The following is a 21,790-nucleotide window of genomic DNA, read 5'->3' as shown; positions in this document are numbered from 1 at the left end:
CCTGAGAGATAAACCTTGGTATCAGAGGCCTGGTATGAGGCCTAAGGCCTGAACTGAAGTAATGGTCAAGACTTTGCTAACATAAAGCAAAGTTAAGCTGTGAGGCAGAGGCAGGCCCTGCTCACAGAAGCTGGCAAGGAAAGGGCTGATGCTGCAAAAAGAGACATACCTAAAAGGTACTGGACACCAGATATCAGAACATACACTATACTGGAACATTCCACAGATAACATGGAACAGGCCGACCCATCCCAATGACAGTGGCAAAAGGGTAAAATCATGGACAGAGTTGTTTTGATCGAACCAACGTGTACAAGGTGAGAGACGGCACCTTACTACGTAGAGGGGTTGTACCTTGCTGCGTAGAAGGGTTGCACCTCAATCACCTCAGGAGTGATGTATAACTTGTTTGTACCTGTGTATAAGAATGTATCCCTGGGGCAGTATCTTTGTCCGGCCACGGGGGCAGTGGAAAGTCCCGCCACTGAGCCGGGTCCTTGCCAAGAGGCACTTTCTCGTAGTATGCCCTGAGTTAGGCTCAGAAACTTACAGGGAACTTCAATTGTGTCTGAGGTCACAATAAACCTACTCGACGTGATTTTGCATCTTACTAGACTCTGTGGGTATTGGGGGTTCTCTTCGGGTCTGCTGGGTCAGCTGTCTGCGCAGAGCTGGGGCAGTACACAAAGGGAACACACGCATGCAGCCGAGTGATATCAACATAGGAAAAAGCAGAGCACCACACGGGTAGCATCTGACAACAGGTGCCACAAGGACTCCTCGTTGTTTTTGATCATTACTATGAAAATTCCTTCCCTCTTCTACTACCACCACCTAGCCATGCTCCATCTCTGTATCATTCAACAGGGTATAGTCCTCTATGGCTGACAACATTTCTAGAAGTTCTCTCTCCTCTTGATAAATGAGGTTATAATCAGTTAATAGCAATTTTTTTAAAACGTATTTACTCAACCATGCAGAGCTAATGCTAATGTTGTCCTGATTAAAATTAATGTTCCCCTACAAAACAAAAGTTAAAAGGCACTGAGACATCTGCTTATATTTACCTAGTCATATTTTCATTTGGAAACACATGGTCCTAAAATGGTTTATTACAATATTCCCCATTTCAGTTTGACACATACAAATACAGTAAAATAAAACTATTCCATTTTGCTGCAATAAGAGAACAATAAACTGAATAATTAAGAGGCAAAGTCAACATTTTCACTGATTACAATATATGTTGCAATACTGTGTTCTCCTAGGTCACTGTTTGCATTAATTCTGAGGATATGGTGCCTAATAAAATGCCCAGATGTTCTTAATAAGTTAGTTAAACATTGTAATAATTCATTAGCCCACAAAACAACCTGCATGGTATGGGTCACAATGTGCTGTGCACCACATCCAAACTCTCAGATAGGCACCATTCTAGAAACCTGGATCGATACAGATAGATAAGATCCAAATTTTGCAGAGTCCTTCAAGATTTGAACATTTCTGGATGTGATGGACTGTGTTCAGAAGTAGAGGACCAGCTTCATCAGTTATTACAGCTGAGTTGGGGCATGTTTCATCAGAGAAGCAAGAATTAAAGTGCTACAATAGAAATCTATCAGCTAAAGGGGTAAATCATGTCGTGTGTCTTTAAACTTCTGTATGAAAAGGCATCTTTACACCTGCACTAACATTCATTTTGCTTTGCAATGCTATGATCTCACTGATGAACTGCCTTCAACTGAAACTTTAAGAAATAAGGTAAAAGTTACACTTCTTTAATAGCAATAACCAAGTTTTCCTAGAAATTGTGGTTTTCATTTTGATTTACATAAATGGAGTCAGAAAAAATTGTCTTTCCTTTTCAAAGCCCCCAGATACATTTCAACTCGGAAAGAAGCCATAACAGATAATATCTACAAAGGTGGCCAATTAAAAAATAAGTAAAGTACCAAATGGAATGACATTCCCAAACAACTGCTCTTCGGGGAATTTTTGATACATTAGTAAAAACAAAAATTTCAGGGCCAGATCCTCTGCTATAAATTGGCATAGCTTCATTGAAGTCATATAGCAATGCTGATCTACACTAGCTGGAGATCTAGCCCTCAAACTTTACAATCAACAGGTGAAATCCATTCCATTGCATAACCTGTGAGTATTCAGACTCTGCAAGTGTTCTAATGGAGAGGAGATATCTATCCCCAGCCCAGGGCAAGGGTGTGGCATCACCATGAGTCCCCTCTCCTGTCAACAGGGATAACAGTTACAGCCCAACCACACCAGTTGCACACTGTTTTGGGGGCCACTGGATCCTCATAAATGTGGATCTGTGGCCTATTCAGTGGCCATCCACCAGCCCATCCTATACAAGACAGGCACAGAGACACTTTCTGCAACTGGTAGGGATGAACAGACATTCCTCTCCGGCTGCTCCACCACTGGGTTTCCTGTGCAGCCTATACATGGGGTTTTAGTGGCGTGGAAGGCTTAGTGCTGACTCTCTGTATCATGGGGGAAATTCATCCTATAACTTTCTGTTTAAGCCAATTATATATCCAAGAATAAAATTCAGGAACTTGTGTAGTAAAGATACAAACTGTAGTAACAATAAGCTGTGGGACGAACCATGCAGACATATCAGTAAGTCCACCTCTAACTGAACGCTGAAACTTACTCAGCAGAGCTATTTTTAGGACATATCAGACACCCACTGGAATGTAAAAGGCAGGGGAAAAGAAAATAGTAAATTCTTAAACTGTGCATAAAAGAATATAACTCCAATATGTTATGAGAATACCATAATTCAAATTTCTGGTAGGGAACAAAATAAAATGTAGTTTTGAATGAAAATATCCCAAAGTAACATGAAAATCTTTACATTAAGGGACAAAGAGTATCCTTACATGAAAAACATATTAGTATGATACAGGGGGGGGAAAAATCCCACAGTTTTAGGGCTGGTAAATTCCCTTTCATTCTTACATAACCAAAGAATAGGTGCTATGTTCAGCTGCGCTGAGGGCATCGCCAAGTCTCTTGAGTCTTTAACAAACAGTTACTATATTTTAAAAGAAATAAATAGAAAGCATAGAAAATGTTAACATGTATCCTCAATTCTGCAGGGCAAGCGTCAGAGCAAGAAGTTTTATTTTCTTCAAAGGAAAATTAGACACCCATCCCCCGTTGTGTTAACTGTGAGCTGAGAGCATTTTAGGATTGAACTCAAGAAGCGTAAAGGGCCATGTCACGGGGCAGTACTCACCCCTGCAGCGCCTCCTGCTAGTCGTCCAGGGAATTAGCGTTTCCAGCTCCGGAGCTCCCTCTGCAGGCCGGTGTCCCACTGGACCCCGGTGCCCCGTTCAGGCCGGGATGCTGCCCCCAGCAGTACCCCCGCCCATAGATCTGGGTCTCCCCTCCCCAGGGAACCCCCAACCCCCTATCCCAACCTTGCCTCAGTGGCTACTGTGAGTCACCATCTAGCCCCCATTCACTGGGACAGACTGCAGACTGTAAAGGCCACTCATCAGCGGTAAGGGGGGTTTGGACCTGCTGCCTCTGCCTACCCTTGGGCTGCCCCTCTGCAACCCCAGTACCCTTTCCGGCCTTTAACAAGAGCTGCAGCTTGGGGGGTTTCTAGGCCGGAGCTCCCCAGCTCCTCTTGCCTTCCCCCAGCCCTGCTCCAGTGTCAGTACCCTGCTTAGCTCCTAGCAGCCAGGCCCATCCCTATCTACATCTAGAGAGAGAGAGACTCTGTGTGCCCACTGCCCTCTTACAAGGGCCAGCTGGGCCCTGATTGGGGCATGGCCGGATCTGTGGCTGGTTCCCCAATCAGCCGAGGCTTTCTTCACAGCCGCAGCCCTCTCCAGGGCTGTTTTAAGCCTTTTAAGGCAGGAGCGAGTGACCACCCCGCTACAAGCGTTATACTGAAAGCAGAGAGTCAAATATATCCCACTCTAACATAAATGCCATTATACCTAGACATACCATTACTGAGAAACTGCAATATCTAGGCACTGTGGGAAGGCAGAGGCCTCGTCTACACAGCAAGTTAGTGTGCAGCAAGCCAGGGTGTGAATCTACAGCTGTCAGAGTCGCCAGGTGGGCTGGCTAAGGCAGGAGCAGATGCTGGCTAGCATGGACACAGGCACAGGCTAGAGCAGCAGCAGGAGCAGGAGTAAAGCCTGGCTGGAGCAGAAGTAGGAGCTGGAGTGAGAGCAGACTGCTGAAACTACTGGCAATGGGAATGCTTCCAGATGGATCACAGGAAGTGGCGTTGAGCAGACTAGAGGGACTGCTTCCCTGAAGAGCCTATACACCAGCCTTGGAAACACCCAGATGTGTCCTCGCCTATGAATTGGCTGAACCCTGGCTGAATGGCACAGGACGTATCACAAGACCTGCAGGTAATTGCCTCTGATGACTCATCACATTTTGGATCAAGGATGGCTCATCAGGCTTAAGCAGGCTAGGGTTCAAAGTTAAATCAGGATTAGGCAAGCTCAGAGATATCATAACAGCATATCAATTTGTCACATGGACCTCACTACGGGGCACTGAAAGTTCCATAGTACACTTTGGGAGCCTGTCAAAGTGCTCTACTGAAGTTCTAGGATGCATCTGCATGGGGATAAAAGACCCGTGGCACAGCCATGGCTGGCCCAGGTCAGCTGACTCCCATTCATGGGGCTCGGATTCTGGGGCTAAAAATTGCTATATAGACATTCCAGCGCAGGCTCCACCCCAAGGTTCCAGACTGAGCCTAAATGTCTACACAGCAATTTTTCAGCCCCATAGCCCAAGCCCGAGTCAGCTGACCCAGGCCAGCCATATCCACTGTGTAGATGTACCTCCCTAGTACACAGTAGCAGTGTCCACTTAATGAGTTCGTGCATGGCAAGCTAGTGTGCTGTAGATTCAAACAACGGATTGCCATGTACTAACTCAACATCTAGACAAGCCCTTAATGTCACCATCTGAGTTATCATAGAATCACAGAATATCAGGGTTGGAAGGGACCTCAGGAGGTCATCTAGTCCAACCCCCTGCTCAAAACAGGACCAATCCCCAACTAAATCATCCCAGCCAGGGCTTGGTCAAGCCTGACCTTAAAAACCTCTAAGGAAGGAGATTCCACCACCTCCCTAGGTAACCCATGCCAGTGCTTCACCACCCTCCTAGTGAAAAGGTTTTTCCTAATATCCAACCTAAACCTCCCCCACTGCAAGTTGAGACCATTACTCCTTGTTCTGTCATCTGCTACCACAGAGAACAGTCTAGATCCATCCTCTTTGGAACCCCCCTTCAGATAGTTGAAAGCAGTTATCAAATCCCCCCTCATTCTTCTCTTCTGGAGACTAAACAATCCCAGTTCCCTCAGCCTCTCCTCATGAGTCATGTGCTCCAGCCCCTGATTCATTTTTGTTGCCCTCCACTGGCCTTTTCCAAGTTTTTCACATCCTTCTTGTAGTGTGGGGCCCAAAACTGGACACAGTACTCCAGATGAGGCCTCACCAATGTCAAATAGAGGGGAATGATCACATCCCTCGATCTGCTGGCAATGCCCCTACCTATACAGCCCAAAATGCCATTAGCCTTCTTGGCAACAAGGGCACACTGTTGACTCATATCCAGCTTCTCTTCCACTGTCCTAGGTCCTTTTCTGCAGAACTACTGCCTAGCCATTCGATCCCTAGTCTGTAGTAGTGCATGGGATTCTTCTGTCCTAAGTGCAGGACTCTGCACTTGTCTTTGTTGAACCTCATCAGATTTCTTTTGGCCCAAACCTCTAATTTGTCTAGGTTCCTCTGTATCCTATCCCTACTCTCCAGTGTATCTACCACTCCTCCCAGTGTAGTGTCATCTGCAAACTTGCTGAGGGTGCAGTCCACACCATCCTCTAGATCAGGGGTAGGCAACCTATGGCACACGTGCCAAAGGCGGCATGCGAGCTGATTTTCAGTGGCACTCACACTGCCCGGGTCCTGGCCACCGGTCCGAGGGAATCTGCATTTTAATTTAATTTTAAATGAATCTTCTTAAATATTTTTAAAACCTTATTCACTTTACATACAACTTTAGTTTAGTTATATATTATAGACTTATAATATAGGAGAAAGAGACCTTCTAAAAACGTTAAAATGTATTACTGGCACGCAAAACCTTAAATTAGAGTGAATAAATGAAGACTCGGCACACCACTTCTGAAAGGTTGCTGACCCCTGCTCTAGATCATTAATGAAGATATTGAACAAAACTGGCCCCAGGACCGACCCTTGGGGCACTCCACTTGATACCGGCTGCCAACTAGACATGGAGCCATTGATCACCACCCGTTGAGCCTGACGAACTAGCCAGCTTTCTATTCACCTTATAGTCCATTATCCAGCCCATACTTCTTTAACTTGCCAGCAAGAATACTGTGGGAGATCGTATCAAAAGCTTTGCTAAAGTCAAGGAATAACGCATCCACTGCTTTCCCCTCATCCACAGACCCAGTTATCTCGTCATAGAAGGCAACTACATTAGTCAGGCATGACTTGCCCTTGGTGAATCCATGCTAACTGTTCCTGATCACTTTCCTCTCCTCTAAGTGTTTCAGAATTATGGTGAGGAGACAAGTTTAACTCTGAATTTCTTTGCTTTGGTCAATTTACGGTAGACTTGTAATGTCCTTTTAAACATAAGGTTTGTATTTACTGTTGTTAGTATTACATCAGGATGACACAACTATGCTGAATCAATTCAAAAGAAAACAGTGAAAACAGATATTGATTTCTTGTAATGCTTTAGAACAATTTTCAGTAAGGAAACAAACAGCTGAAAAATCTGCTTTAGCAGCTGAAACAGCAACTGTGTTTCTTGCTGAAGTGCAGATTGTTGAGCTCAGCAGATGTGATTACATTCCAGATTATAAAATGTTCAATGAGTTACTTGGGTGAATAAATTTCTCCTCTCTCTAGATAACTTCAATGTATAGAAAATTATGTTTGTTAGAAGGCACCTAGGGAATGTGTGGTGATATGCTTTCATTGTCTTTTTTTTTTTTTAAGTTTCGAAATTTCAAAGAAACTACATATGTTGGAACTACAACATATTTAAAATTATCCTTTGGCCTTCTGTACTCCCAAACTAATGCAAGATCCTTCTTCATTCTACTTCTCAGCATAAATTGTTTCAGAACTCCATCCAAGGCAGTAATTAGTAAGTGAGTTTTTTTCCAGTACCTCACAGAAAAAGAGTTTAACTGGAATCCAGATTCTTCCCAGGTGACATTTCTGCCTTGAAAAAAAATAGCTCCAGTATAGTATTCAGTGTTGTTGTGGCCATTTTGGCCACAGGATATTAGACAGACAAGGTGGGTGGGTAAGGTAATATATGAAGAAGTGCTCTGTGTAACCTCAAAAGCTTGTCACTCTCACCAACAGAAGTTGGTCCAATAAAAAATATTACCTCATCCACCTTTCTTGTTTCTTTAGCTCCAGTACAGTACATATCCAAGGTAATACCAACATTAACCTCTGGTGGACAGTGCTGTGATTTCTTTGTTTAAATACTAAATTAATGTTACTATGAAATAGAGGTTATCAAACTAAATGTTGCAAACCATTTATTCATTGAATAGGGTCATTCTGCTCTTTGATAGTTGCTCACAAACTGATCACGATTTATGAAAGTGTTATTTATAACTCTTTGACAAATAATTTTTTACAAATGTATTTGAGTCTATGGGTTTTCCCAAATTGTTCACAACATTTACAGGAAATGTATTGGCCCAGATTCTCTTCACCTGAACTGGCTTCTTTACGCTGGTTGGACAGTGCAAAGAAGTGGAGTCTGGACAAAATTATCCCAGAGAAGGGAGCTCTCAGCTGGCATAAATCCAGGGTACCGAGCTCCTATGCAATAGAGGGCATGTCAGAGATAGGGGGTAGGGTTTCAGGGACAAAAAGGGGCTGCAATGCAGCTGTGCTCTGTCAGTTCTCAGCTTTCCCACAATGCCTTGGGGAACCTTAGTGGACCAACATAAATAGAGAAATCTTTAACCTCCTTTACATTACAGTTTAAAAGAACAAAGATGATAAAGATCTTGGCAGCAAACTTAAAGGTAGGGAAAATGCAGCCAGCACTTACAAATCCACTAAAAAAATCTGCCTTTTATATGCTTTTGTAAATTATTAGACTTTCCTTCAGAATAATTTCTAGTGGTAGCAAAATTCTGGAGGCAAGGCCCTCCTATCATGAAAGACCTGCCCCTAGTTCACTCAAGTCTCACGTTCTAGAGATACACACTAGTGCACCCAACAGTAAACAGTGAGGAAAGCTTAAAAAGCAATTGGAAAGACATGCTGCATCTCTGTCCTCATTATCTCTTGTAGTTATCACACACAGTATCCATAGGATTCTTACAGATCACTATTCTAAGATTACTACATAGCAGCTCCACTTTCCCCCCTCCTGCCGCCAGTACCCTTTTCTTTCTGACTGTGTCCCAAGGAACAAGGACTCCAAGGAATCCTTCTTTAGGGTATGTTCTCTACTCTATATTCATTGATCCTAATGAAAGAATATGAACCTCTCATCTCTTGCAACTTATCTAACATGCACATCTATCAGATCACGTGTGTATTTGTGAGGTTCTGTGATTGCAACATATGCTCCTGTAGTTGAAAATTTGGTCCATTCATACGAGTTTGTTCATAGTGATGGATTAGTGAATGAATTGAGCACACAGACAGACTGATAATGACCCAGTCAAAGATTATGCTTTAAAAAGAAAGATGCATGGTTTTTTTTATTTCTATCTTCCTCTGCTCTGTCATTTACATGTTCCAGATCATTGAGGTCCAATCTGATAAATTCAATCTACATTTAATCATAGCTTGACACTAGTTAGGAGCCAAGTTATCCCTTGTCTTTTGTCTAACTTTCCCCTACATCTCACATAGTCATGGGCTTTTATCATCCATAACAAACACATACAAAGTCTTTTGTGCTTTGCCATCCAAAAGGAAACATGCTGCGGCTGTACACTACAGGATTACGTTCCTTTGGTTGGTTGCCTATTTATCATGATTTGGACACTAGAGCTCAATACCTCAATTATTTTGGGGAAGTTCTGTGGCCTGTGTTATATAAGAAGTCATACTAGATGATCACAATGGACTCTTCTGCCCCTGGAATCTATGAATTTATGAATTCCTTTATGTCTTAGTTGGTTATATATTCACTTAGTGCCTTTGGGTTGTTGTGATATTCTGAAAATTCTTAACTGATTTCCCAAGTGCCCCACAGCAATAACATCTGAGCAGCCCCAAATACAGTATTATCCTTGATGTATCTTTCAAGAAAAGCGTGATTATACTCAGAGAACCCTGCTGTACCAAGGTTAATACTATCTGATAGGAGGGACTTCATGCAGCAACAGAATGGCACTTTCAATATGCTCAAGGCTGATCATTTAAACCAGTTTTTCCCACACCCATGTCCTACTGAAACTAGCATAACACCTTATAAAGGGGCATAGTCATGTCTGCTTGTTGGCGGCAGGCACTAAAGTGGATGCAACTAGTTAACCAAGTCCTCCACCCAGTGGCTGGACTTACTATGTGCAACCTGAATATTACCGCAGCTAAGCCTCAAACCAGGACCTTGTAGGTTAGTCAGCAATACTTCTAACAAAGGAACCTGAACTAGGAGCTGTGCTAAGTTTGTCTCAGGTTGTTGATTACCTTACAGATACCATGCCATCCCTATTCTTAGGCCAGGAGGTACTGCAGGCAGCAAAAATATCAGCTATTTCAATAAATGTGTTTAATGATTCCACACCAGAAAACAGTGGGATAGTTGTATGGGCTTCCCCTGATTTTGGGTATATGCCAGACTTGAACTGAAGCCCCTTAAAGATTATTTTAAAAGTTTCCTTAGCAAAAAATGCGTAGTTCTGGACTTTGATATGTAAGGATTGTAACAGGGTGGCTTGCCCCTTTAAGGGCTCTAGGCCAGGGGCCAACCAAGCCTAGTTATTTAGTAGAGATACCTGCACAGCAGGGCCGTCCCTAGCTATTCTGGGGCCCTATGCAGCCCCCCCCCCCCGAGGGGCGTGTGGGGCCCCACACCTCTGCGGCACCCAGGCCTCTGCAGGGGGGCAGGCCCCAGACCTCCAGTGCGGGGGGCGGAGCTGGTTTGGGGGGGAACCACCCCCCAGCACTCACCAGCGGCGTGGCTGGGGCCGAGTCTGCACTTCCCACCGCCGGTGAGTGCAGGTCTGGCCATCTGCAGAGCTCAGGGGAGTGGGGGTGGGGCTCTGCAGGGGCTGAAACAGCACACAGCCGCACAGGGCACCAGGAAATTTGGTGCCCCAAATTTCCTGGTGCCCTATGCAGTTGTGTACTTTGTGTATGGGTAAGGACGGCCCTGTGCACAGGGATCAGTGGACTCCCCTATAAAGAGCAACAGAAGGCTGCCGAGAAGGGTGGTGGAATTGCTTTATTTCCCAGTTCACCAATGCCTTCAACTTTGTGACTGTGGAGACTGATTGCTCATGCTCAGACCCCACAGTTACAAAGCCGAAGGCCTCAGTGAAATTGGGAAATAATCTCTGTAGCTTCCTGCTGCTCTTTATAGGCGAATGAGATGATCCCTGCTCAGGTGTGCCTACTTAGGCCTCGTCTACACTAGGAATTTACGTCAGCATCCACATCCCTGAGAGAGGTAGTTATACCGACCTAACCCCCAGTGTAGACAGCTCTAGGTCAACGGAAGAATTCTTTACTCTTGGGGAGGTGAATCCCCCCACCCCCGTCTGCATAGGCAGTGTCTTCACTGAAGTGCTACAACAGCACAACTGTACCACTGTAGCGTTTTAAGTGTAGACAATCCCTTAGTATCTAGGGTTGGTTGGCCCCAGGCCTATAGCCCTTAGAGGGGCAGGCCACCCTGCTAAAAGGATTAAATGTTCACAGAAGTAGAAAGAGGAACTACAGTTAAGTCTCTTTTGACTCTCTGCAAAAATGGCCCTGTAGATAATTTTTTTCAAGAAAGTTCATATTTATACTGAACAAATTCATAGGAGCCCAGGTCTCCAAGTGACTCTCAAAAATTCATGCAAGTAGTTCCCATTAAAGTACATAGCCTCCCCTCAGAAAAGGAGGCTTCAGACACATTAATCAATCATACTAGAGATCCCCTGCATCTTATTTACATATGCATCTTCACCAAGGTTGTCAATCTTCAGACTGCTGTCAAAGATGTATTTTGTATGTACAAACGGAGAGTATAAATTCCTGTTAAGAAGTAAACAATCAAAACCTTTTTATTTAAAGGCCTCTGTAGGCAAATGGATTTCTAAGTAGGTTTATTTTGCAGTATGTTGCCTATAAAATAAACTAGCTCAAGAAAATTACTATATTCAGAAAGTTAATTTATCTGCAAAGTAGACTAGAAGGGAATTCATCCCCGGGAGAGGGAGCAATTTGTGTTAGTTAATACTGACCCACTGGACCAAATAAGAAACAATTTTATAGGCTCCTAAGGAATTTTTTGAAGCCACAACTCACCATAACCAGAGAGCTGCAAGATGTGGGGCCAGGTCCTCAATGGAGCTATGATGATACACACCAGCTGAAGATCTGGCCCTCAATAGTCTAACACAAGAGAAACAGGAGGTTAATCAAGGTTTTGACATGGAAATACTGGACTCCTTTTAGGAGAAGGGGAGAAATGACAAACAAATTCAGTTTTGGATAAGATTTTCATAGAGCAAGACCCAAGTTTTGCATGTGTTCTTGTGCCTACTTTTGTGAAGCTGTGTGATCATATAAGATATTTGTATATGCAAAATGGGAACGTGAATGCCTAAATATCTATTTGCATCTGGAGAGCTCTGTTTTGCATGCACAATTGTGGAAAACACAGACATAGATGAAGATGTACAAATGTGTATTCAAAAATGTACCCAAATCTCAGGGCTAAGGTAATGAATACATTCCCCTTAAAATTTACTTTGTATTAAAGTTAGACATAATTTAGTGATGTGTTCGCAGCATGGAATTATTTTTGCAGCATTTAACAATATTCATTAAAATAAGCAGAAGACATTATGTTTTAGCATACATTTGATTCTATGCCTTACAAAGAATGAAGATGGATAAGCATTCCATGCAAAAGAACAAAATTAGAGCTGGCTGAGAAACAGAATTTCCCTCCCATGACAAATTTCAAGTTTATGGAATATTTTTTTCATACCAAATCAGGAAAAAGCCAAAAACTCAAAATGCTTTGTGGAACTGAAATTCCACAATATTTTGTTTTGGAAACACCAAAACTTTCCTGCTGTTGGAACTTTTTCTTGATCAAATTGAGCATCCTCTTCCACTTCATAAGGTTTGCCAACTGCAAGTCTACATGTGAATAGCTCTCACTATATCCATGCACGATGTCATCCCTCTGTCTGTGGAATAGGAGTTCATTTTGCCTGCCTTCTGCAACAGACTGTAAGTTCTTCTGCAAATTAGGCATCTTTCAAGTCATAGTAGCACCAATAGTTTGTGTGGAGCCTAATTTGAATCCAGTCAGTGAACTAACTTGTTTCATCTGCAATAAGCTCCAGGCTTGATCTAGTTTGCGTGGCGTCAGAGTCTCTACATTTGTGGGCTTATCTGTTAAATTTGCTGATAAATCCAACACAGGTTTATGATTACAATCGTCACTGAACTGCTCCTCTGAACTGACATGGCAGCAAAGGAGTCAGAACTTCATTCTGATCAGTATCACACTCCGACATCTGCAACTCTATAGTCACGTCTGTTGGACACTTCTCTTTCTCTGGCTCTTTTTCACTCTCTCATTACTGCCATGAAGCTCTGTTGCCAGGTCTGCTGTAGAAATTTTCTCTTTGTGGGATATTTTTCCACCATTCTCAGCACATCTGCAATAAGACTGAGAGCTTTGTAGCCTTCCCTGGTTTGATCTCCTCTTTCCTTTCTTTCTGGTTTTCCTCTATTAAATTCTTCTCTCACAAAGTCTTTATGAAAACTCTATTTTTATAGGTCAAAGATTTTGCCATAACCTTCGTGTCCCCAACTGTTACTTTTATTCTACGTAGTTCCCACCTGCTATGCAAGTGTCTCCCCATGTTCTTCCTTTTTCTTTGCATCTACCATTTATTTTTTATTAATGTCTTGGGACAGCGTTGGATTCTTAGTGAAATAAACGAGCGTTTTCTTTACTTTTTCATACTAATTCTATTGATTTTCAGTGAGACCTGATATTTGCAGAATATCAACTTCCTTTTTCCCCCGTGATGAATATGGGTAAATTGGTATTCCTCACTCTTCACAAGTTCTGATTCCACCTGGAAATTGTTCAGCATGGTGTATCCATTTTATCCAGCGTGATTCAACAACAAAATTAAAGCATGGGTGGAGCGGCAGGGTGGAGAATCAGAGGAGCCATTAGCTCCATTATCCTGGTACTTCTCCAGGCTCTTTCTTTATTTTGCTTTTGTCCCTTTTAGGGCACTTTGCGCTCTGACACTCTCTGTGTCCCTGTGGAGATGGCCCCTCTCTTTCTTCTTATAGGGCTCCTTGCTATAGCTCCAATGGAGTTCATTTTTTTCCTGACTGTCATTTTCCTAGTCTCCACTCTCATCTTCTCCGGATTGGAACTTTTCCTGCCCTCTCATCCCTTCTTAGAGCCTTATCAACTCATTCCTTTTTCTTTCTCTTTTCAGCCCCAAGCCTGCTCTGAACCTGCTCCAGTGTTTGTGGCTGAGGGACGCAAACTCTCCCCAAGAGTTTTTACTGACTCTTGCCTTTTCTTTTACCACTCTCTCTCTCTCTGGAGGTAGCTTTTGACACTCTTGACACTGTGTACAGTGAGGCTACAGTGTGAGTAGAAACACACTAAAATTCAACTGCTGAAGTACAGAATGACCTCCTGCCTGGAATGGAAGTCCCTCACTTTATGAAGTTCAATATCTCCTGTTCATCTCTGGTAAGGGAGGATCAAGAACTCTGCAAGTTCAATTCCATGCCATGAGCTGTGCACTGCAGATGAGATCCTCCTCAGCAGACATAAGTCAAAGCTGCTCCAGAATTTGATCCTGCATATTTTACTATTGTAATAAGTTATATATGTGTATATATTAATCCCATTTATGTGGCTAAATCCATGGAAGAAGCAAGGGCCACTATGCATTTAATATTATCCAAATATAAGATTCTGTACTTGATACTTCTTTGATGAGATTAGTGTAAGAACCTAACTAGCACAGAATAGAATCAATGAATTGAAGCACATGCTTAAGTGCTTTTCCTGAATAGGGATCTTTTCCTAAACTGGAGCCTAATACAGATAAAATAGATACTTTAAGTAAAGATGAATAGTCAAGAATAGTCAAATACAGTTTGGTAGGTTAAAGAGACATTTTCAGGTACTTTAGTCCCAAAATGTGGCCTATTTAAAAAATTATATATAATTAAATCTAATATACACAGAACTTATTTCAGAACTCACAAATGGTCCTTAACATTCTATCTCAAACACTGAGGAACATTAATATTTACTAATGTCAGATTTGCTTTCTGTTCCTCAAAAGAGTTCAATAAGTTACACGTTCAAGAGTGTCAACATTGCAAATCATGGCCCATATTTCTCTTCTCACTTCTATGCAACCACATTGGCTTGAAGAGATGTCTGAGGCAGCAGGCTGGGAAAGTGTTTTTTCTGATCACTTGTCCACCGGCAGCTAGAATTTTTTGTCAAATAACCAAGCGGGTTGTCCCAAATTTCAGGCCTTGATCTTAGTGCCTCATGTAAATTAAAATGAAATGTTGTTGCTGCTATGATTGTCTGGAGATGTTTCTCTGCATTCTGCTTTTTCTGTCTAAGACGGTTGTGTCAAGATTTGTCACTTTTATTCTCCATGGAGTGTGTATGACTTTCCCTGGCTTTATAGGGTTAATTTTCTCTTTCTTGTAATATAAATAAAAATGTGTTTATATTAAATTATTTATATTAAAGCACATTAAATCAGTGCTCCAGGATATGCACTGGCTATCTCTTGGTTACCACGTGAGCTGCGACTTAAAAAACTTTAAAATGGCTGCCGATTTGAGAGATCATGCCATATCATTGCAGCTGTGATTAGTAGAAGCTCCCTATCTGGATCCCACTCAATTTAAAAGAGAGGAAGCCCTCAGTGGAGGCGCCTGCAGCTTTTCAACTAATAGCCACTTTGCTCTGAAACACTTCTGGTCTTTTAAGCCCATGGCAAAGCATATCTATTTTCTAAGTTTCAGAGTAACAGCCGTGTTAGTCTGTATCCGCAAAAAGAAGAACAGGAGTACTTGTGGCACCTTAGAGACTAACAAATTTATTAGAGCATAAGCTTTCGTGGACTACAGCCCACTTCTTCGGATGCATATAGAATGGAACATATAATGAGGAGATATATATACACACATACAGAGAGCATAAACAGGTGGGAGTTGTCTTACCAACTCTGAGAGGCCAATTAATTTAAAAAAAAAAAAAAAAAAAAAAAAAAAAAACTTTTGAAGTGATAATCAAGCTAGCCGAGTACAGACAGTGTGATAAGAAGTGTGAGAGTACTTACAAGGGGAGATAGTCAACGTTTGTAATGGCTCAGCCATTCCCAGTCCTTATTCAAACCGGAGTTGATTGTGTCTAGTTTGCATATCATATTTGAATAAGGACTGGGAATGGCTGAGCCATTACAAACGTTGACTATCTCCCCTTGTAAGTACTCTCACACTTCTTATCACACTGTCTGTACTCGGCTAGCTTGATTATCACTTCAAAAGTTTTTTTTTTTTTTTTTTTTTTTTTTTTTTTTTTAATTAATTGGCCTCTCAGAGTTGGTAAGACAACTCCCACCTGTTTATGCTCTCTGTATGTGTGTATATATATCTCCTCATTATATGTTCCATTCTATATGCATCCGAAGAAGTGGGCTGTAGTCCACGAAAGCTTATGCTCTAATAAATTTGTTAGTCTCTAAGGTGCCACAAGTACTCCTGTTCTTCTATTTTCTAAGTCTGTTGGGGAGGAAAGGAGTCAGTGAGGCTTGTGAGAGCATAAGGATGCTTGTGGGAACCTTTTATTGGAGATTGATTTTTGTTGGGAATGGGGGACGGATGTAAAAAAGATTGGTGTTACCAGCTAGCTTTATTATTTGTCTTCATAACCTTTGTTAAAGATACCAAGAGATTTTTGTCAATATTTTTATAAATCAGAATAATAACCAACTACAAATCTGTGCCACACAAACTAGCTATGTACTTCAGCACAAACCAGTTCAACACCTAATCTGAACCTTTAGAAGACATCCATTTCTGATCACTCCATTTGACTGGAAATCAAGGTTGTACGTGTATGGAAGTGAAGGCAGAAGGTATGTGTATTACGAGTGATACCTGTAGGTGGGATAATGGGAAAAGTGAAATTGTGGTTGCAGTGGTCAGGTGAGGACTAAGCTAGGTATTTCCTGGATTTTGTTCAGTTTATGCAGTTCAGTGACCTTATTTGGTTTTCAATAAGTTTTTGTCTGGTGGATGTAAATAAAGTTGTGTCAGCTTTTTCCTTTTAAATCTGCTTTCAGGCATTTGACAATGAGCCATAAAAATAGCAAAATAACATTGCATTGCACTTCTATCATTTTCATCCAAGGAGTTCAAGCACTTTACAAATGTCAAGTCTGACTTTTGCTTGCACAGGTCTATATGACTCTGCAAGATGAAATTTTGTTCTAGGCAGGTCATTATACCGCCCCCATCAACTGTGGTATCCAAGCACCTAGGCAGTGGAGCACTGGTTAAACCTCTCAACCCTCCTGTAAGGTAGGTAAGGGACACATACAGGAATTCATTCTACTGAGCACTAGAATGCAGCCATCTCTTGAGCAGAACACAGCAGAGTGTAATAGGGCACAACAGTACTACACAGCACCTTAGGAAACCACATGAAGAACGGTATAGCAAAGTGAGGCTACAGTGGGAATTTAGGTTAACAAAATGTCAGTGTGTTTACAAAAAGAGCCATGGGTTCATCATCTGTTGTCATGGATTACAAGTAGCTGATGCAATATTTATTAAAACACTGAGGCCCTGCTTTGCCATTGCCCTGGGGCCCCTTTGGGCCAGCGATGCTGACACAAAGGGTCTGTAAATCAGCTGTCTTGCCCCCTGCACTGAAAATGAGAGACATTTCCTAAAATCTGAAATGAGGCTGTGACTCCTCTCCCAGTCCACCCCTCAACACAGGAATCATCATTGGGCACATGTCCCCTGCCCCAAAAAAGGCTCCACCTCTTCTGAGGAAAGAGCCCTGAGCCTCAGCTCTGCTCCTCTAGCTTCCACTTTCTGGTCAGGAGAACACTTCACGCTGTAACTCTGACACACCACTAAATAGTAAGTGCTATCTGCCTTTCTCTCTCCCCTCCCACCATACAGATAATGGAAGCCGGGCTTATTTATTTTCTGGTTTCTGACCTTCAGGGTATGCTGGCCTCATGCAACCATGAGGGCTAGAATTTTTATTGATTGACTGGTGGATTTTTAATGAGAGCTGGGATTCTTGTGCAAGCTTCTGATTCCAGCAGCTGGGGCTTTAAGAAAAACAAGGATATTCACAAGAGTTGGCAATGCTGAGATGAACCCCCCTTTTCTTGGGCTAGACCCATGGGCAGCGGGTATAATAGGCCAGGGAAGGCTATGCTGCTGCGGGAAGCCGGGTTTTTGCTTATTATTATGCGCTATGCAGGTTCTGGGGCAGATGAGGCAGCAATATCTGCTATTCAGCTTCCCAGGTTCATTGTAATCTCCCTGAACTGCAGACAGATTATTGATGAACCCCAGGAAGCTAAGTAGCAGATAATGCCTTCTCAGCAGCCCCAGAACCTGCATAGCACATACAAAAAGCTCAGCTTCTTCCGCTGGGCGGCTGGGAGTTTCGGGGGATGAGGTGCGTAGCGTTTCCCATTCTCCAGCTAAGGGCTGGGGCCGGCTGGGTCTCAGGTCGGCCAGCCGACCTAGCTGAGGCTGGGGTGGTTGGGGCAGGGCCCGGGGCTGGGGTTAGCCAACTGGGGCTGTTCGGGTCAGTCCAGGGCCGGGGTCAGCTAGCCGGCACAGCTGGGGTCAGTTGGCTGGCTGGAACCAGGCCAGGGCTCGGGTTGATCAGCCGGCTCGGGCCGGCCCAGGGCTGGAGCTGCTCGGGCCGGTCTGGGGCTGGGGTTGGCTGGTCAGCATGGCTGGGGCTTCTCAGGTCAGCCTGGGGCTGGGATTGGCCAGCTGGCGGAGCTGGCGCTGTTCGGGCCGGCCCGCGGCTGCAGTCGGTTGGCCAGCTGGGGTCGGTCAGCCGTAGGGTTGCCAATTTTGGTTGGACTTATTCCTGGAGGTTTCTTTGCATGACATAATCTTTAATTAAAGATTAATCTTTAATTCCTGGAGACTCCAGGCCAATCCTGGATGACTGGCAACCCTAGTCAGGCAGCTGGAGCCAGGACAGGACTCAGCTTGGTCAGCTGGCTGGGGCTGGCCCGGGCTGGGACTGCTCGGGCTGGCCAGCCAGCACAGCTGGGGATGCTGAGGCTGGCCTGGGGCTCAGGCTTAGGGTTGCCAGGCATCTGGTTTTCGACCGGAACGCCCGGTTGAAAAGGGACCCTGACAGCTCCAGTCAGAATTACAAGTTTTCCAAATGCCATTTCATAGAATGAATTTTCAAAGTGATCTTTAAAAGTCGATAGGCCCTAACCTGAAATCACCTTCTGTCTGTGAAATCTGAAAACAACTCTGTAAGTTATTCGTTATTGCTTCCAGTCTAGTAACTAAAGCTGAACATATAATAAAAGGATACCCAAGTTAAAAATCATGTTAATAAATTAAGTTCTGTGTGGTGTTCATGCTGTTTGCTTACTTTTTGCATTTCTCTCATCTTGGATAACAAAACTCTGATGAAGTCAATTTCACTTGTGTGAAAAGTCATTTTTACTTTCATAGAATCATAGAATCATAGAATCATAGAATATCAGAGTTGGAAGGGACCTCAAGAGGTCATCTAGTCCAACCCCCTGCTCAAAGCAGGACCAATTCCCAGCTAAATCATCCCAGCCAGGGCTTTGTCAAGCCGGGCCTTAAAAACCTCCAAGGAAGGAGACTCCACCACCTCCCTAGGTAACGCATTCCAGTGTTTCACCACCCTCCTAGTGAAATAGTTTTTCCTGATATCCAACCTGGACTTCCCCCACTGCAACTTGAGACCATTGCTCCTTGTTCTGTCATCTGCCACCACTGAGAACAGCCGAGCTCCATCCTCTTTGGAACCCCCCTTCAGGTAGTTGAAGGCTGCTATCAAATCCCCCCTCATTCTTCTCTTCTGGAGACTAAACAATCCCAGTTCTCTCAGCCTCTCCTCATAAGTCATGTGCTCCAGACCCCTAATCATTTTTGTTGCCCTCCGCTGGACTCTTTCCAATTTTTCCACATCCTTCTTGTAGTGTGGGGACCAAAACTGGACACAGTATTCCAGATGAGGCCTCACCAATGTCGAATAAAGGGGAACGATCACGTTCCTCGATCTGCTGGCAATGCCCCTACTTATACAGCCCAAAATGCCGTTAGCCTTCTTGGCAACAAGAGCACACTGTTGACTCATATCCAGCTTCTCGTCCACTGTGACCCCTAGGTCCTTTTCAGCAGAACTGCTACCTAGCCATTCGGTCCCTAGTCTGTAGCAGTGCATGGGATTCTTCCGTCCTAAGTGCAGGACTCTGCACTTGCCCTTGTTGAACCTCATCAGGTTTTTTTCTGCCCAATCCTCTAATTTGTCTAGGTCCCTCTGTATCCGATCCCTACCCTCTAGTGTATCTACCACGCCTCCTAGTTTAGTGTCATCTGCAAACTTGCTGAGAGTGCAGTCCACACCATCCTCCAGATCATTAATAAAGATATTAAACAAAACCGGCCCCAGGACCGACCCTTGGGGCACTCCACTTGAAACCGGCTGCCAACTAGACATGGAGCCATTGATCACTACCCGTTGAGCCCGATGATCTAGCCAGCTTTCTATCCACCTTACAGTCCATTCATCCAGCCCATACTTCTTTAACTTGGTGGCAAGAATACTGTGGGAGACAGTATCAAAAGCTTTGCTAAAGTCAAGAAATAACACATCCACTGCTTTCCCCTCATCCACAGAGCCAGTTATCTCATCATAGAAGGCAATTAGGTTAGTCAGGCACGACTTCCCCTTCGTGAATCCATGCTGACTGTTCCTGATCACTTTCCTCTCCTCTAAATGTTTCATAATTGATTCCTTGAGGACCTGCTCCATGATTTTTCCAGGGACTGAGGTGAGGCTGACTGGCCTGTAGTTCCCCGGATCCTCCTTCTTTCCTTTTTTAAAGATGGGCACTACATTAGCCTTTTTCCAGTCATCTGGGACCTCCCCCGATCGCCATGAGTTTTCAAAAATAATGGCTAATGGCTCTGCAATCTCACCCGCCAACTCCTTTAGCACCCTCGGATGCAGCGCATCCGGCCCCATGGACTTGTGCACGTCCAGTTTTTCTAAATAGTCCCGAACCACTTCTTTCTCCACAGAGGGTTGGTCACCTTCTCCCCATGCTGTACTGCCCAGTGCAGCAATCTGGGAGCTGACCTTGTGCGTGAAGACAGAGGCAAAAAATTCATTGAGTACATTAGCTTTTTCCACATCCTCGGTCACTAGGTTGCCTCCCTCATTCAGTAAGGGGCCCACACTTTCCTTGATTTTCTTCTTGTTGCTAACATACCTGAAGAAACCCTTCTTGTTACTCTTAACATCTCTTGCTAACTGCAACTCCAAGTGTGATTTGGCCTTCCTGATTTCACTCCTGCACGCCTGAGCAATATTTTTATACTCCTCCCTGGTCATTTGTCCAATCTTCCACTCCTTATAAGCCTCTTTTTTGCGTTTAAGATCAGCAAGGATTTCACTGTTTAGCCAAGCTGGTCGCCTGCCATATTTACTATTCTTTCTACACATCGGGATGGTTTGTTCCTGCAACCTCAATAAGGATTCTTTCAGTTAGTTAGTACTGCAGTGTTTGAACTGAAAGCTATAAAAGGATATTTATTTAAAAACAACCATTAGTATGGTATTTTTTAAATTGTGGTTCATTATTTCTATTACAGTAGTGCCTAAGGAGCATAATCAGAGGCCTGGACCCTGCTATAATAAGCACCAAACAAATATACACACAATGCCTGATCACTGTATTAACATTTCTATCCAGCTTGTTTTTTCTCTTTATTTCTTCAATTTTACACAAGCTTTTATTAGAGGGCCCCATTTAAATTGGCAGATTATAGCTTCAATCCTACCTAATCTCATCCAGGTGCTTCACTTTACTCACTGACTTTAAGGGGACCATTTGTATGAGTCAAGTTACGCAAGTGCATACATGTGTGCAACATCAGGGCCTAAATCTTTAAATTGATTTTTCTAATCAATAAGCTTTTGCTGTATCTTTTGTGCTGTAGTCTAGAGGTAAGACCTTCATTAGAAAAGGTCATTGGCAGGTCTAATTTGGCCTAAAATTTAAGTTTTACAAAATGAGTCCGATAGTAATATTTCCTATTGGAAATTTTAAAAAATGGGAATAGCTTAAAAACAATCCTTGATACTATTTACAAGCCCAGTATTGCTCTAGTGTATGAAAACCAGAAAGTGTGAAACTAAAGATCTTTTTTCATTATCTAAGTAAAATTGAGGATCTATTTTCATTATC

At 43.2% G+C, this 21,790-nt stretch overlaps 1 protein-coding gene across 3 annotated transcripts in view; it reads right to left on the bottom strand.

Annotated features, from left to right (window-relative positions):
• TMEM117 (transmembrane protein 117) overlaps window positions 1–21,790 on the bottom strand; it is a 348,666-nt gene that overhangs the window by 313,593 nt on the left and 13,283 nt on the right. Inside the window, exon 2 of one of the 3 annotated variants that reach the window (XM_054024766.1) lies at window positions 11,559–11,645. The exons of the other annotated variants lie outside the window; for them this stretch is intronic. The gene's annotated coding sequence lies outside the window, so the exon portion shown is untranslated. The remainder of the gene's footprint in view (window positions 1–11,558; window positions 11,646–21,790) is intronic. 3 annotated transcript variants of the gene reach the window in all.

The sequence above is a fragment of the Malaclemys terrapin genome, chromosome 1 (genome assembly GCF_027887155.1).
Source record: "Malaclemys terrapin pileata isolate rMalTer1 chromosome 1, rMalTer1.hap1, whole genome shotgun sequence".
NCBI classification, from domain to species: Eukaryota; Metazoa; Chordata; order Testudines; family Emydidae; genus Malaclemys; species Malaclemys terrapin.
The sequence above is the reverse complement of the archived record's forward strand: the minus strand, read 5'-3'. Positions and strand labels throughout refer to the sequence as shown.